This window comes from Cydia splendana, chromosome 9 (genome assembly GCF_910591565.1).
Source record: "Cydia splendana chromosome 9, ilCydSple1.2, whole genome shotgun sequence".
Lineage (NCBI taxonomy): Eukaryota > Metazoa > Arthropoda > Insecta > Lepidoptera > Tortricidae > Cydia > Cydia splendana.
The window spans coordinates 4,565,788-4,580,087 of record NC_085968.1 but is presented as its reverse complement, the minus strand read 5'-3'; the positions used below and the strand labels follow the sequence as shown (position 1 = coordinate 4,580,087).

General features: G+C 35.5%; 1 long non-coding RNA gene across 1 annotated transcript in view; it reads right to left on the bottom strand.

The window, feature by feature from the left end:
* LOC134793415 (uncharacterized) overlaps window positions 1–14,300 on the bottom strand; it is a 105,343-nt gene that overhangs the window by 48,802 nt on the left and 42,241 nt on the right. The window contains exon 2 of the long non-coding RNA XR_010144544.1: window positions 6,186–6,389. This is a non-coding gene — a long non-coding RNA (uncharacterized LOC134793415). The remainder of the gene's footprint in view (window positions 1–6,185; window positions 6,390–14,300) is intronic.

Genomic DNA, 14,300 nt, shown 5'->3' with positions numbered 1-14,300 from the left:
TTCGAATCTGGCTCCTGTTATCGGCCTAGCCTCTTTATTGGGGATGCTTTGATGTAAAAATTTATTCTCGACCTCAAAGAAACGAACTGTCCCTATCGGGGACTAGTTTGGCATCTTAGTTCGTTAGATTTGCGTGATATTGATATATCGTTTGTGAAATTGGCGGTATTTTTAACTAGCTTACTCTCTTTGTGTTATCATTTTTTTCTGATTACCCACACCAAAAATTCTTCAAAACTATTAAACTTTAAGTTTATTGTGCTTTTCCCGTCTATTAGTTTATTTGTTAAAACAGTAGGTACAGTCAGCATTGAAAGTCTCTGTAGATACTTTAGAATGCATACTGTACAGAAAATGTTTTATTCAGAAAAGAATTTCAGGTTGGTGCGTTGTTTCAATACGTTAAGTATTGACGTTGTCTGTACATCAAAAAGTAGGAGTAAATAAAGAGATTGGTAATTAATTGTTTTATCTACACACTACTTACTTGTGCGTTCAAAAACCGCAAATTACGAGCAGTATAAAGATAATAAGGATTTTAACTAAATAAAAACAATTCGTGATGATAACGAATGGTGTTTGTTGTCTTGACATATTGTGTAAAAGAAGTACATATTATTCAAAATGTTCCTTAGCCAGTAACTTACAATTTTAGGTAACCAGCGAGATTAGTGACCTGTCACTGAAGGTCGTCCGACGCTGACGTTGAGCGGTGGAAATGTAAGGAGGAGAAATTGAATATGGACTCAGGCCGGGGTGAAAAGGAAAAGAGGCCTCGCACACATGAGAAGGATTGAGCTAATAGTCCCAACGCTAGCTTAAAAGCGGGATGTCGACTTCAAATTCTTTGCAGACATTTACATTATCTATCATCATATTTATACATAAGCAGGTCAGGTCATGATGTTTACTTGAGCTTATATGTGTGTAGATAAAATAGTGTATGTAACTGTATAGGTAGGTACATAATTAGGCATTAAAACATTTGTGTGATCCTATTATGAAACTCACTTCTCTCGTATTTTAATGCCTTTTAAAATAGAGCAGTTCATTTTGTGTCAAAGTTGGGACGACTCTGAGAATGTAACTATTTGTCAAAAAAAATTGCTTACACTTCACATTAGACTACCTTTCACGCATCAAAATGTAGTTTTCTAAAGAGTTGCTAACTATTGAAATATAAATATTTTTTTAATATGACAAAATACCACGCTTAGAATGATTTATTATTGCTATTCGTTTTATTTATTCATAAATCGATTTTATCAAACGACCAAACGATTCTAATCCATTCCATCCGGTCTTTGAAATGTCAATCTACATATTTCACAGTCCAAATTTCTAGCGCCAAATAAATTAAAACGTCAATCCTTATCCGTAAAAAAAGGTAATCGTCGACATGTCAACTCGAAATTTAAAATTCCGCTCTCTTCGTCAACTCGTCAACCGTACTCGTCGTCCGTTATAAATTTAACCTTAAATTCGAGGGCTTACAGTTGATTTTATAAAAAAAAACCGGCCAAGTGCGAGTCGGACTCGCGTTCCAAGGGTTCCGTATATTACACAATTTTTAACAATCAGTGCCGGATTAAGATATTTTGATGCCCTAAGCATTTCTAGGTGCCCCCTCTCCCTAGGGTCATCAAGATTACATTGATTTTTTGGTAAATTGAGAGAAGTTCATTGCCGCATTACAGCTGAGAATGGAAATCAGTCACATCATTTTATCACGAAAATTGACAGTGCCGCAGCAGTAATGTTGCAACAGAGTACCTAATGCTGTTGCAGTCGCCACCCGAATGTCACCTTTATCATAGCTTAGAAAGTAATAGAAACGCGAGCGAAGCGAGCGCGGAAATTTTTCGATATAAAAACGCAATATGATAGACAGTTGTACATTTTTACTTTTAGTATGGAAATCAGTCACATCATTTTATCACGGAAGTTGACAGTACTGCAGCAGTAACGTTGCAACAGAGTAATGTTGCTGCAGTCGCCACCCGAATGTCACCTTTATCATACCTTATAAAGTTATTGAAAACGCGAGCGAAGCGAGCGCGAAAATTTTTCGATATAAAAACGCAATTTTAGTTTTAGTCCCAACCAAGCGCGAATCCAGGATTTCATACAAGGAAGGGATGGGACAGTTTTCTATCAGCCTAGCTTCGCATAGGGCTCGATATTTAAGGGTCTCAGCGAGGTTGTTTTCATGCATAAAATATGCAGGAAAGCAGAGCTTGGAATTGAATTGGCGAAGTGTGAGAAAGGCAGTAGGCCCAGCTGCGAAAGAGGAAAGCTTGGATTTGGATCCACGCCCAAGTGTAATTAAGGCAGAAGATCAACTTTGCCGTAAGGCAGAAGGCCTCGCATAAGACCTAACGCCGAACCGCAAAAGAGTGGGTTGAAATCGAATCTATGCATGTAATCACGACTCTTCTACTGCGACCGATTGTTTCCCAAATAATTACGCGCCATTATTTTTGCAAATTAGCTTTTGGACAGCTAAAAAAATCGTGTGGTAAAAACGATGTGTCTGTCCCTAATTTTAAAATTTGTTCACCTTTTTCAACCTGGCATTTTGGTGCCCCCCCTGAACGTGGTGCCGTAAGCACGTGCTTGTTTTGCTTATTGGTTACAAAGTCTTTATTAATTCAACCATTAAAGTCGACAAGTACAAAAAACTTTGAGCTAGCTCTCAATTTAACATTTTTTTTAAAACATTATTTTTAATTTGACCTTACAATTACTCGTAAGTAGGTAAGACCGTTAAATATTTAAAATGATTATCTTATCAGAAAATTATCACCAATTACTATAAGAAAACTACTACTCTAAGTAATCCGGCACTGTTAACAATGTATTTTTTATGTGAAACGTGAGTGAAATCTCTTTAAAAAATCCGTAGGGGTCGGATCAAAAACTGTAATTAAGTCCGACTCACGCTTGACTGTACATTTCTAATAGGTTTTCCTGTCATCTATAGGTATAGACCTATTTTATGTATTTTTTTTTAAATTTAAGACTTAGTAGTTTCGGAGATAAGGGGGGGGGGATGGTCATTTTTTGCCTATTTTCTTGAATAACTTCTAAACTGTTTATTCGAAAATTATAAAAAAAATATATTTGAGATCCTTACAATAAGCTCTTTCATTTGATATGTAACATGATATAGTTTGAAAAATTAAATTTTTTCATTTTTTCATTTACCCCCCAAAAGTGCCCCCCATGTTTAAAATTCATTTGTTTACGTTACATGTCCGTATTTGGGTCACAAACTTACATATGTGTACCAAATTTCAACTTGATTGGTCCAGTAGTTCCGGAGAAAATCGGCTGTGCCAGACGGACAGACAGACAGACGCACGAGTGATCCTATAAGGGTTCCGTTTTTTCCTTTTGATGTACGGAACCCTAAAAACATAGATGAAATATCACAGAATTCTGTCGAAAACTGTATTTCTGATAATACTAATAACGTCGGGTCAGGGAAAGTCATTCCGGAACTCTGGCAACAAACTTTCTTCAATATAACGAATTATTAGATTTGAAGACGGCCAAGAATATCTGATATTGGAGATATATTTTTAGAAAGGTTTGCTTTTTGTCTAGAATAATAATGAAAGACCTTAATTTGGGTTCATTTAGGTCGGAAATTTGTTATATCTCGTGATTGTTGTTAGAATCTAGAAGCGAACGTGATTATTTATGTTTTATGGATAAAATTAATACACTCTGTTTTTTTTAACTCCGTTAATTTTCCTCGGTGAAAATTAAGTTAAACTACCCAAACGTTCTGTACTGCAAGACTACAAGTTTGCGGCATTTGTAAACTGACAATACCCTCCCTGGTCGGCGGATAAATGAAAGCCTTCATGAGGGCCCTGTCGACACGGCTGGTGGACGCCTCGGGAGACCACCACTCACTCGCACCCTCGTTCTCGGCTCGGCTCGCTCGGGCTGGCGCTTACCTTACCCAGCGGGACAACGCCGCCATACAAACAAAGTTACTTTAATTGTAAATAAAAACAAGCATCCGTCAAGTAATTAATAAATCGTATTATAGAACCCAGCATTGAAACCTTTTATTGGAAAGCGTCGTGGTAAGAAAAAGGTGAAATCATTTCACGGTACCGCCATCATAATTGGCATCCCGCTATAAAATCCTATCATCTTATTACATTACCGTCCCTTTCAATATAGTGAGGCTTCTTATTATATAAGACTATTATAAGGCCCATATATAATGTATATTCCTAACCTACCTACTTCGATCTTGGAATTATCGGACATGGTCAGCACGCGCGGTATCTAAATAGGTCGGAGTATCGCATGTGAAACCCTACACTCGCTCTATTGTTACATGCTAGCCGAGCACATAGTAATCAAATAGAAAGGTATATCCTTGTGTGTGAGAGGTAGTGTTTTAAGGTTTCATTATTTTTAATTACACACATATCATAAGCGTAAAAAAAACTGCAAATTCCGGCCAGCATATAGAGATGTGCCATGGGTACGCAATTCATGTTTTGTAGAACGAATTTCTTTCTTTCTTTCAGCATTGCGATACAGCGAGGAAATGCCGCCAGCATCCTTGGTACAATGCCTCAAGGGCCTATTTTAGATTTAAGCTAGTTATTAATTTCGTTTAGTAGTACCACTGTATATATATTGTATGTAAATAAATGTTTTAATCCATTTCTTATCGTATATCTTATAATTCGATTTTATAATGGCATTCTTTCAACATCTCTAAAAAACAAAAGAATTTCATTTGATTTCAATCCTAGTATTAGTCATGATAACGTTTTATTCGAAAAAAATGTCAATTGAAAACAGTGTAGTCAATCCCGCAACGGTTCTTGAACACATCATAAAGAGGTTTTTCATAATATGTGTAGATAAAGCAGTGTAATATACACGTAATGTAACTGTACATAATTAGGCCCTAAAATACGAGTGTGGGTTAATGAAATGAGCAAAGCGAGTTTTACAATACGATCACACGAGTATCATTATGTAGGCAGGCATACATTACTATATTATGCAATGGCAATTCCTCCAGACTTCGAGCTATCCCAGGCGTATTTCCCATTTCTAATATACCGTTTAGGTATTTTCTTTAAAGTATTAGTCTTTAAAGGCGCATTAATCAGACTTATTTAATTATTAAGCAAGTTGCATTCCTATAACCGCATCAAAACTACCTTAAAGCACTTCAATCTGCAATAAATTAACTCGTTTCTTAATCCTCGAAGTAAAAAGGCTTTTAGCTGATTAATTTTTCAACCCCCTGGAGCCGGTCCAAGGCATAAATCCTGAATAAAACAATTAGAGTTAATCTATGTTTAAACAGCGTCTCTTAGCTCGGAGACTTGTGTTTTTGTACAGCTTTGTTATTGTGAATGGAGATAAGTAAGCTTTTTGGTAACCCGTAATGATTTGTACTTTAGTTTTAGCCAAGGTAGGAAGAAGAGGGGGCTAAATCCTGGGTTTTAGACACACTATTATACAGGATGGCTAAAAAATAACTGCATTCCCGTTGCCAGGGAGATTTTGGGATTATACTGAGCAACTTTTACTATGGAACCAAACCCGAAATTGCGAATTTTGTGTATAAGACCGCTTTATACGTTCTTTATTCAGCGACGCATTACGCTTCTCTTTTCACTTCGCCCATGTTTACTTTGTGTTGTCATGCCGGCTAAACAATGTGGAAAATGTTTTTAAATGTGTTTGTTTTGTGGCTGAGGCTTGAAAGAGTTACTGTTTATTTATTTGTGTGTCGGTTGATTCAATCCTCAGTATGATAATCCACTGAAACCCCGTCCTAAGTGATTTAAGGTTTTTGCTCTTAGTAAAAGTGACATTAAATGTTTGCGCCTGATGTATTAATGGTTTTACACACTTTTATTTAGCTTCACTGCGATATTTGTACATATATTTATTTCTATATGTGTTTCAATACCTTGTAACTTAAATTAGAACCACTTCCGGGTGTTAGATTTAACTGAAATTATAATATAAGTAACAGTGAAATTTCCACTGACAATCTTTGTGGGCTTACACGTTTCTACCGAAAAATCGCAAAGTAGTTTTATCAACAATTGTAAGTTAAGTAATTAAAGTAAAGAAACTTACATTTTTAATGAACTATTATTAAAATTCAAATGTTTTTATACACTTACCCGTTATCCAGCCCAGAAGTAACACCAGCATCAGCTGACACACACCCATTTTCAACATTTATTACGAGTTTACTTATATTTAAATTCTCGTGAGCTCTTCGCACTTTTCATACACATACTGGTATTTTTTAATCACGTTTACACAATATTTTAACTTTTATTGCGTTGTTCATTGTTGATCGCCACACGCATGGCTGCCGTTATCTGTAACAAAAAAACAAACATTACTACATTAATACATTTGATAAATTCAATTCGATGGATGAATGTGATTCACTCTGGATTCAAATTGTTTTTTGTTAGTTATACCATAAAATATTTAATTAACAAACGTACAATGTTTAATATTAGGATGCCGTCCATTTGGATGAATCCATTGTAACGGCATCCATTTGGAAGGCTCGTCAGTGGCCTGCTTAAGAATAGCAATATTTCCGCCATAATTTACATTGTACGAGAAACAAAATAATAAATAATAATATTTTAAATTTTGGAAATTTTTCGCAGTCTACACATTGTATTTGTAGTTGTGACATACAGCATGACAGAAACAACAAAATATAGTTACTAAGTTGTTCTAAAATTTTGTTGATCATTAAACATATAGAATAACTTCTTAATTTACTTTTCCATAACATGCAAAAGCGGCAGTTTATTTTCAAGCATCTTCGAATATAAAAAATAACAAATTCTTAGAACAGAATTTTTGACCGGGCCATTTTTCCACACTGAGTTTTTAACCGGGCCGTTTTTCCGGGCCTAAGTGAATGTGTGAAGCCATTGCCCATGAATGATGGATGCCGCGTCGCCGTGCCGGGTGACAATAATGATGAACAGTCAGGTCCATAAATATGTATACGACTTTCATCCTATTTCAATTCATTAAGGTGAAATAACGTTTACATATTAATAATTGCCTTGTTTACTTATGAGTAAATGCTGATAGATGTTGGCCAAAAATGAAATACTAACTCCTAACGTCTACGTAACTTACTTTCTATGCATCTCGCTCGTACTGACATATTAGTGCGAGCGAGATGTATAGAAAGTAAATTACGTAGACGTTAGCATATATTATATGTCAGTGTTGACACTGTGAGTGAGTCGTGGTACGGGTATAGGTTGCCTTTTGTCCCCGCCGTCACTCGGGCATCGACAAATCAATTGAAAAACGTCCGTCTCGCAGTTGTAAAGCAACCCCTTTAATTAACCTCCACGGGCAGTTTATACCGGTTTAATGCCCGGGCAGTTTATACCCGGGTTGGAATACCCGGGTATTGTGTGAAGTCAATATCGGTTGCCTTATTGTCGATGTTCGAACAAGCCTTTGTCACGAGTCAGTCGATATTATTCGGTTGATTGAGTTGACTCGGATAGCAAGGATACCTATATATTAATCTGAGTTGAGACATTTGATAATGTCTGGATTTGTGATCGAATACCTAGTGCTTACTGAATATTATATGCCACAGGATTATATCAAACAAGTTCTAACTGAAGTTAAGTAACTACACGATGTTATATAACGATAGCTGTGGCGAGAAGCATACAGAAAATTGAAAATTGTCTGCGTCCCTGTCACTCCAATATTGCAAGAGTGATAGATGGGAAACTTCCGTGAGACATTGATCACACTGACATTATTAAATAGGTATATTATTTTTAGTTTATATACGTGAGTTTTTTTTAAAGGGCTAATTTTTATTAAGACCCGGTTTAATATTTTTTAAAAGGGCTAATTTTTATTACGGGTACAATAACATGACATAAACGATAAATAATAAAAACTTAAAATTACAGTTAATCTAAATACAAACTATTCTAAAATAAAATTATTTTATTATATTTTATAAGCCTATGGGAACCGAGTTCGAGAAATAACTAACCAATAATAAGTAGATAGACACCGTAGCCAAAGGTTTATACCCGGGTCAAAGTAACCGGGTATTGTATTAAACTATTTTGGTTAACTTATTGTGGAGAAACGTAGCTTTTGTCACGACGCAGCCGATATTATTCGGGAGATTGGGTGTTGTCTATAAAAGCGAGGATATTATAATATTAATCTGGCTTCAGACCGCAAATAACCATTTCGGGGACCAACTATGGACACTGAATCTTAAATATTAGTTGTTTAGTTTGAGTTTGATCCAAATATTATCGACGATAGCGATATCACTATAGTAGCAAACAAGTGTTTGATCAGTGTGATGGTGAGCGGCCACCGTAGCCATTGGGAGCTAGCAGCAGCACCGTATACCGTAGCCAATGGGAAAAGAATTCTTGCATGCACGTGTAAATGGCATGGTAATCACCTTAAAAACTATTCAGATTGATTTTACGCCTGCTACCAAACAGTTATTTATCCGTTTATAAAAAACTAAGTTATACCAAAAATAATAGAAATATCTTCAAATCGACCACCGATTTTGGGAATCGGTTTAAAAGAAAACAAAATCAAACATCATGTTACGCTCTTACACCAGAACTTTTATAACCCTTTCTGTAATTGAATTTTATTTTTCCTAATTCGTTCCTTTGTTGGACAGAACAAAGTCATATTTGCTTTGTACCAAGAGCCCTTACAAAGACAAAGTGACTTGAGACTTGAAAAGGGCCGAAAGCGGATCTTTTTGCCTTTATCAATCCATGTCAGCCTTATGAAGTTCAGTGAAATAATGTGGTAATCGGTCTTATCTTTTCAGGTAAATCAGAAATAAAGAATATTTTTAATAAATATAAAAATACCGGCCAAGTGCGAGTCGGACTCGCACGAAGAGTTCCGTACCATTACGCAAAAAACGGCAAAAAATCACGTTTGTTGTATTGTATGGGAGCCCCACTTAAATATTTATTTTATTTTGTTTTTAGTATTTGTTGTTATAGTTGCAACAGAAATACATCATCTGTGAAAATTTCAACTGTCTATTCATGAGTTACAGCCTGGTGACAGACAGACAGACGGACCGACAGCGTAGTCAAAGTCAACCAATTTGTCAAATTTAAGAGTCCGCAGCAAGCTCGGCCGAAATTCACCTTCCCATACAAACGGAGTTTCGTTCTCAGTTTAAAAATACCTGTTGGATTATAATGAAACTTTGCACATACAATGATATAAGGTATGTATTAATTGCCTCCAGCTTATAAAACAAACGAAATAGAGCAAAATCTAATATTGAATGAAAAACTTAAAAAAAATCGCAGATAAAGTGACAGCAGTGTGTAGAAAACACCAAACAAAGCGTACAGATTACAGATGTAGTGCATAATTGTTTTCCTTCGTAATTTCACGGAAACGTACGAACGTGTCTTGCTATTTCAGTCAGTCTCGGTACAAAAAGTACTGACGTTGACTGAAGTAGCATGACAAATACGAACGTTCCCGAAAAAATACGCAGGAAAACAAGTATGCACTACATCTGTCGATACATAATTTGTGGAAAATTCACGTCAATTTTCGTTGCATCTGTCATCCTGACACATTCATACTTTTCGACATACCATTGTCATCTTATCTTCAGCCCCCGGTCGATCAAGCGTTTTCTAAAGCTTTTCATCTGTCCAATAAAAGTTGTTCATTTCAGTACAACCCGGCAAAAGTATTATCTGTCATATTTCAAAAGGGGCCGAGTCACTTCGTATTTCTACGAGTATATTAATGGATTGCCCAGCGTTTATTCAACGATTCTCGGTCAATCGCTGCGGGTTGCTGGTCTATTATCTGGATTTTAAACCAACCACCGTATCCTGGTCTCTCGATTCACATAATTACTTTGTAATCGTAGAGCGCACTTAAACTGGATGTTTGTAACCTTCGAGTTCCTTGGTTGATAATGATAAGCGTCTGGATGCTGGTCTATTGTTAGGAAGAATGATTGATAAATTGAATTGAGACGGAAGAACGTTTGTCATAACATTGTCATTCTCTAACATTTATTGCGTTGATTTGAGAGAGATTTTAGTTATTTTGGTTTTAATTAAAATGAAAAATACGGCCTTTGACCGGACTTATTTATAACCTTAGCCTTTGCTCCATCGATGGTAATGGCGCCAAGCCAATGTAACGGGTGCAAATCCCGCTGAGGCCATGTAATTTTTCATTTAACTATCTATAAGTAGAACATGGTAGAACATAGGAATAAAATTTTCAAAGTTTTCTAATTCGAAAAGATACTTTTAAATCTAATGTTTAAAAAACCGGACAAGTGTGAGTCGGACTTGCCCACCGAGGGTTCTGTACTTTTAAGTATTTATTGTTATAGCGGCAACAGAAATACATAATCTGTGAAAATTTCAGCTGTCTAGCTATCACGGTTCATGAGATACAAGCCTGGTGACAGAGAGACAGACGAACAATGGAGACTGTATTTAAATAAAAGTAAACAAACAATTTGAAAATTTTCGGGTAGTTAGAACATTTATTGGTTAACCGACAAAATACAAAACCGCCTGGATCAGTCACTAAACGACCTGACTTTAACCTACATTCTAGTCAGGGTATAAACTTGCAGGTACCTAGTTATATTGTAAAAAAACAATAAAAAAATGAACAGTTCTCCATATGAATTTTAAGGATTTTTTCTTCTCAGTAAATATAAAACATTATTGTTGCCAACGTTTGGTTATTGGTACCTATAGGTACCTTCTTGTTATACCTTCGATATTTTGCAAAAACTATAGGTAACACAAAAAAGAAAACACCAAATCTTACTGTAAAAAAAATCGATACATTGTCCTCCTTTTAAAAAAAAGGAGAACATCAACTTTAAATTTACCACAATCAACTGCTTACACACATTAAAATGTTATCTTATTTTGTTCTACAATTCAAAAGCAACCTTATATAACAAGAGGTAAAGTTCGCTTTCCCAAAACAATGAATCGTCAGATACGCGGTGCAAGTAGATATTATCGCTTTTTCACGTCAAAGGAATTCCAGCTTTATTTCATATCGCCACATACGAGTTTGTTTAATTTTCCGCGTAGCCCGAGGCTCCCACTGACGTATCAGATGCAGGTTAAAATGCAGCGAATTATTCCGTTCTGTCGCAACTATTACAGAATAGCATGACACTATCAAAGTGTTTTGTGTAAATTCTGCTTTTGTGCCGTGATAAATGCTGTTTGTAAATTTTAAATATTTTTAGTACAGCCATTGTGTAATACAGGCGTTATAGGATGCGACGCTTTTAAATTACCTGCTCGAGCAGTATAACAAAAGATACGGTGGCTTTGTTTAAGTCACAGATTAGTGGGATTTTTTTCTATCTACGTGTAACTTTTGTGTGTTGTGACATATTTTTTTCTTTTCATGTCTGGAACAGTCATTGTCTTCTTCGATGAAATCTACTGTCATGAACATGTTATTTAGCTATCGTGCGTCACGCCCGCGTCAATACATGTACGGATAAGTACGAGAAATGCACGATAGCTAAATAACATGATTCAAATATTTCAAATATCATTCTGATGTCAAAGTATGTTCGAATTAGCCTGTGTGCCTTCAAATTGACCCCAAATAAAATTCTGAATACGAAACAAAGGTTAAGTCACCTTCACACAGCCTATATTAGCACTAATCGCGTCACAACCCAATAGCCTACTCGTCTAGACTTGTTATGTGCATCCAACCTGAAAATAGGTCTGAAGTGTATCGATTTGGGTAATCGGAATGGAAAATCGACGTGGGTGTGAGCGGACTTTATGATGTCAATATTTAGGACACGGCGAAGAATAAAGACAAAGTTTGCTGAACTCGCTCTGTTTCGAACTCGGAAAGCATGTTACGCGAGGCACGCACCTACCACGCGTGCTTTATCATTTCTACATATTATGCTCACTCAACACGTTGACGCTGACATGTTCGCCGATCGTTTAGCAAACTTGTGCAAAACTGCTAGACAATTTTTAAACTTCCATACTGCACGACATTGTATATGTATTGTAATCTTTTTTTTTAACATTTAATTTACTTTATATTTATTGTTTTACCCTATTTCTGATTTTAATTTCTTGTTTTCTTAGAGTGTACCTACGTAAAAATATAATTTTAATGTGTATGACATTTTTATGCGCATGATTTTATATTTTTGTATGTTTTTAATTGTTACTATTTTGACAATGTATCTGTTTTTCTAGCGTGCAAGTGACTTGGTCTGTAACTGTAAGCTTACATTAAAAAAAAATAAAAAAATAAAGGGGACGGCCGTTTCTCCATACAAACGTAGTCCCCATTTTCCTCTCTGGATATTAACATTATGGAAAATATTTTTACATAATTGGATGTTTTTAAACAGAGCTATGCCCGTACGTTTGATTTTTTTAAATATTTTGATTTTGGTTAAAATTAGGAGCGCAATACAGATTTCATACAAATGTTTAAAGGCTCCTCTATCTATTATAATAATAATTAAATTATACTAAAACATACATAGCTGTGGTTGATGTACAACAAATTTTGACAAAATATATGATATATGATGTATATTCAGAGGGGAAAATGAGGACTACGTTTGTATGAAAAGGCGGTTTCGCGCGGGTCCTTCACTTTCGTCTTAATGCCTCGGTCACGAAACGCACGCTCCGAGCGTTTACGCTCGACGCTGACGCCGACCGCCATACATTAGTTTTAACCAACAAAGAGCGTTAGTTTTAACCAATGGCGTTCGGCGTCAGCGTGGAACGTGCACGTTTGAAGCGTGCGTTTCTTAGTGTGAAGCCAGACGAGAGTAATTTATTAAGTTGTGAGTCGCGTGATCTCGGTTAAGTCACCTTGTACAATTTAATAATGTGTAAAAATCGTGAAAATTTAAATAAGAATCTTTACTGTTGGAAATCAATAACCAAACAAATATGAATCAACAACCTTACCACCTTACCTTTGTTCTTTATTAACAAATATGAATGGGTCTGTCAATCAAAATATGAATCGATTTACCTTGATTTGATGGTGGCACGAAGCTAAAATTACAATTTATTTATTCTTGTTTGACTTTCAATATGAACGAATTTTTCACCGTAAAAAGTGTTTCTTAGAAAGCTTTTTGAACTGGTCTTGAGGAAATATCACAGTTTTTAATAGGTAATTAAATATTTTTCTGCAGAAAACCCATAAAATTAATTTCAAAAATTTGAGAGTCTCTTCAACAATATCATTCCATGAAATCACGTTTTATGAATTAAAATAATTGTGTTCTACAAGGATGACTTACTAATAAGTGCTTTACATGAGCTTTACATGAGATGGCTACAAAAACAGGTGTAGCTTATGTAATTTGTTACCTTAACGAGCACCGTACCACAGCAGGCGACAATTCCCTCATAACCTCCTTTGAGATACTTAGGCATCCTCACTAAGTACCCATTATGGCTGCGGCAGACACTTTATCAAACAGACTTCCTGAAGTTGGTGTAATCTTGGAAGCTGAATAAAATGATTATTATCGAGTCAATATTGCTGGAGCATAGCTCTTAGTGTTCTCGCTACGTTGTTATCTTTGGCACAATATTCCTTATTCCTTTTATAATAAACCTTATCTAAATGTTCAGGTGAATAAACAAAGTGTTCTGTTTTGTCAAGACAAGTTTGATAATTTCATTCTGTGATGTGACGTAATCACTATTTAAACACTAACTATATTAATTTTATTGATTTCCAAAACCGATTACCGTTTGCAATATTTTTGTAACGAAAGTTCCAGGATTTTCGGCGCCTAACTATTTCTGGCGTTACAATAAACATTTCTTAAATGTTACAAAACGTGGGTAATCGTTTGTCCCATACCGCCATTTTGACATTTCTGTTGGTTAGAAAGAGACAAAATTAACAGAAGGTTGTATGAGGTTGCTAAGTTTTATGAATGTTTCAAGTTTCAATATAAAAAAAAAATTTGAATGCTGGGTCTAGAGCCTCAAATGACGATACATTCATTAAAAAATCACAAAATATATAAAGTCGTTAGCACTAAACAGCCTTTCAACACATCTGTGGCCCAGTTTACAGATATTTAAGTAATACTTAATTTACGAAAAATAAGGCTACATTTTGCCCTATTAAAATTTACAAAATTCAACTACATTGGGAAAAAGAAACATGGATCTTTGCACTGGGCAGTT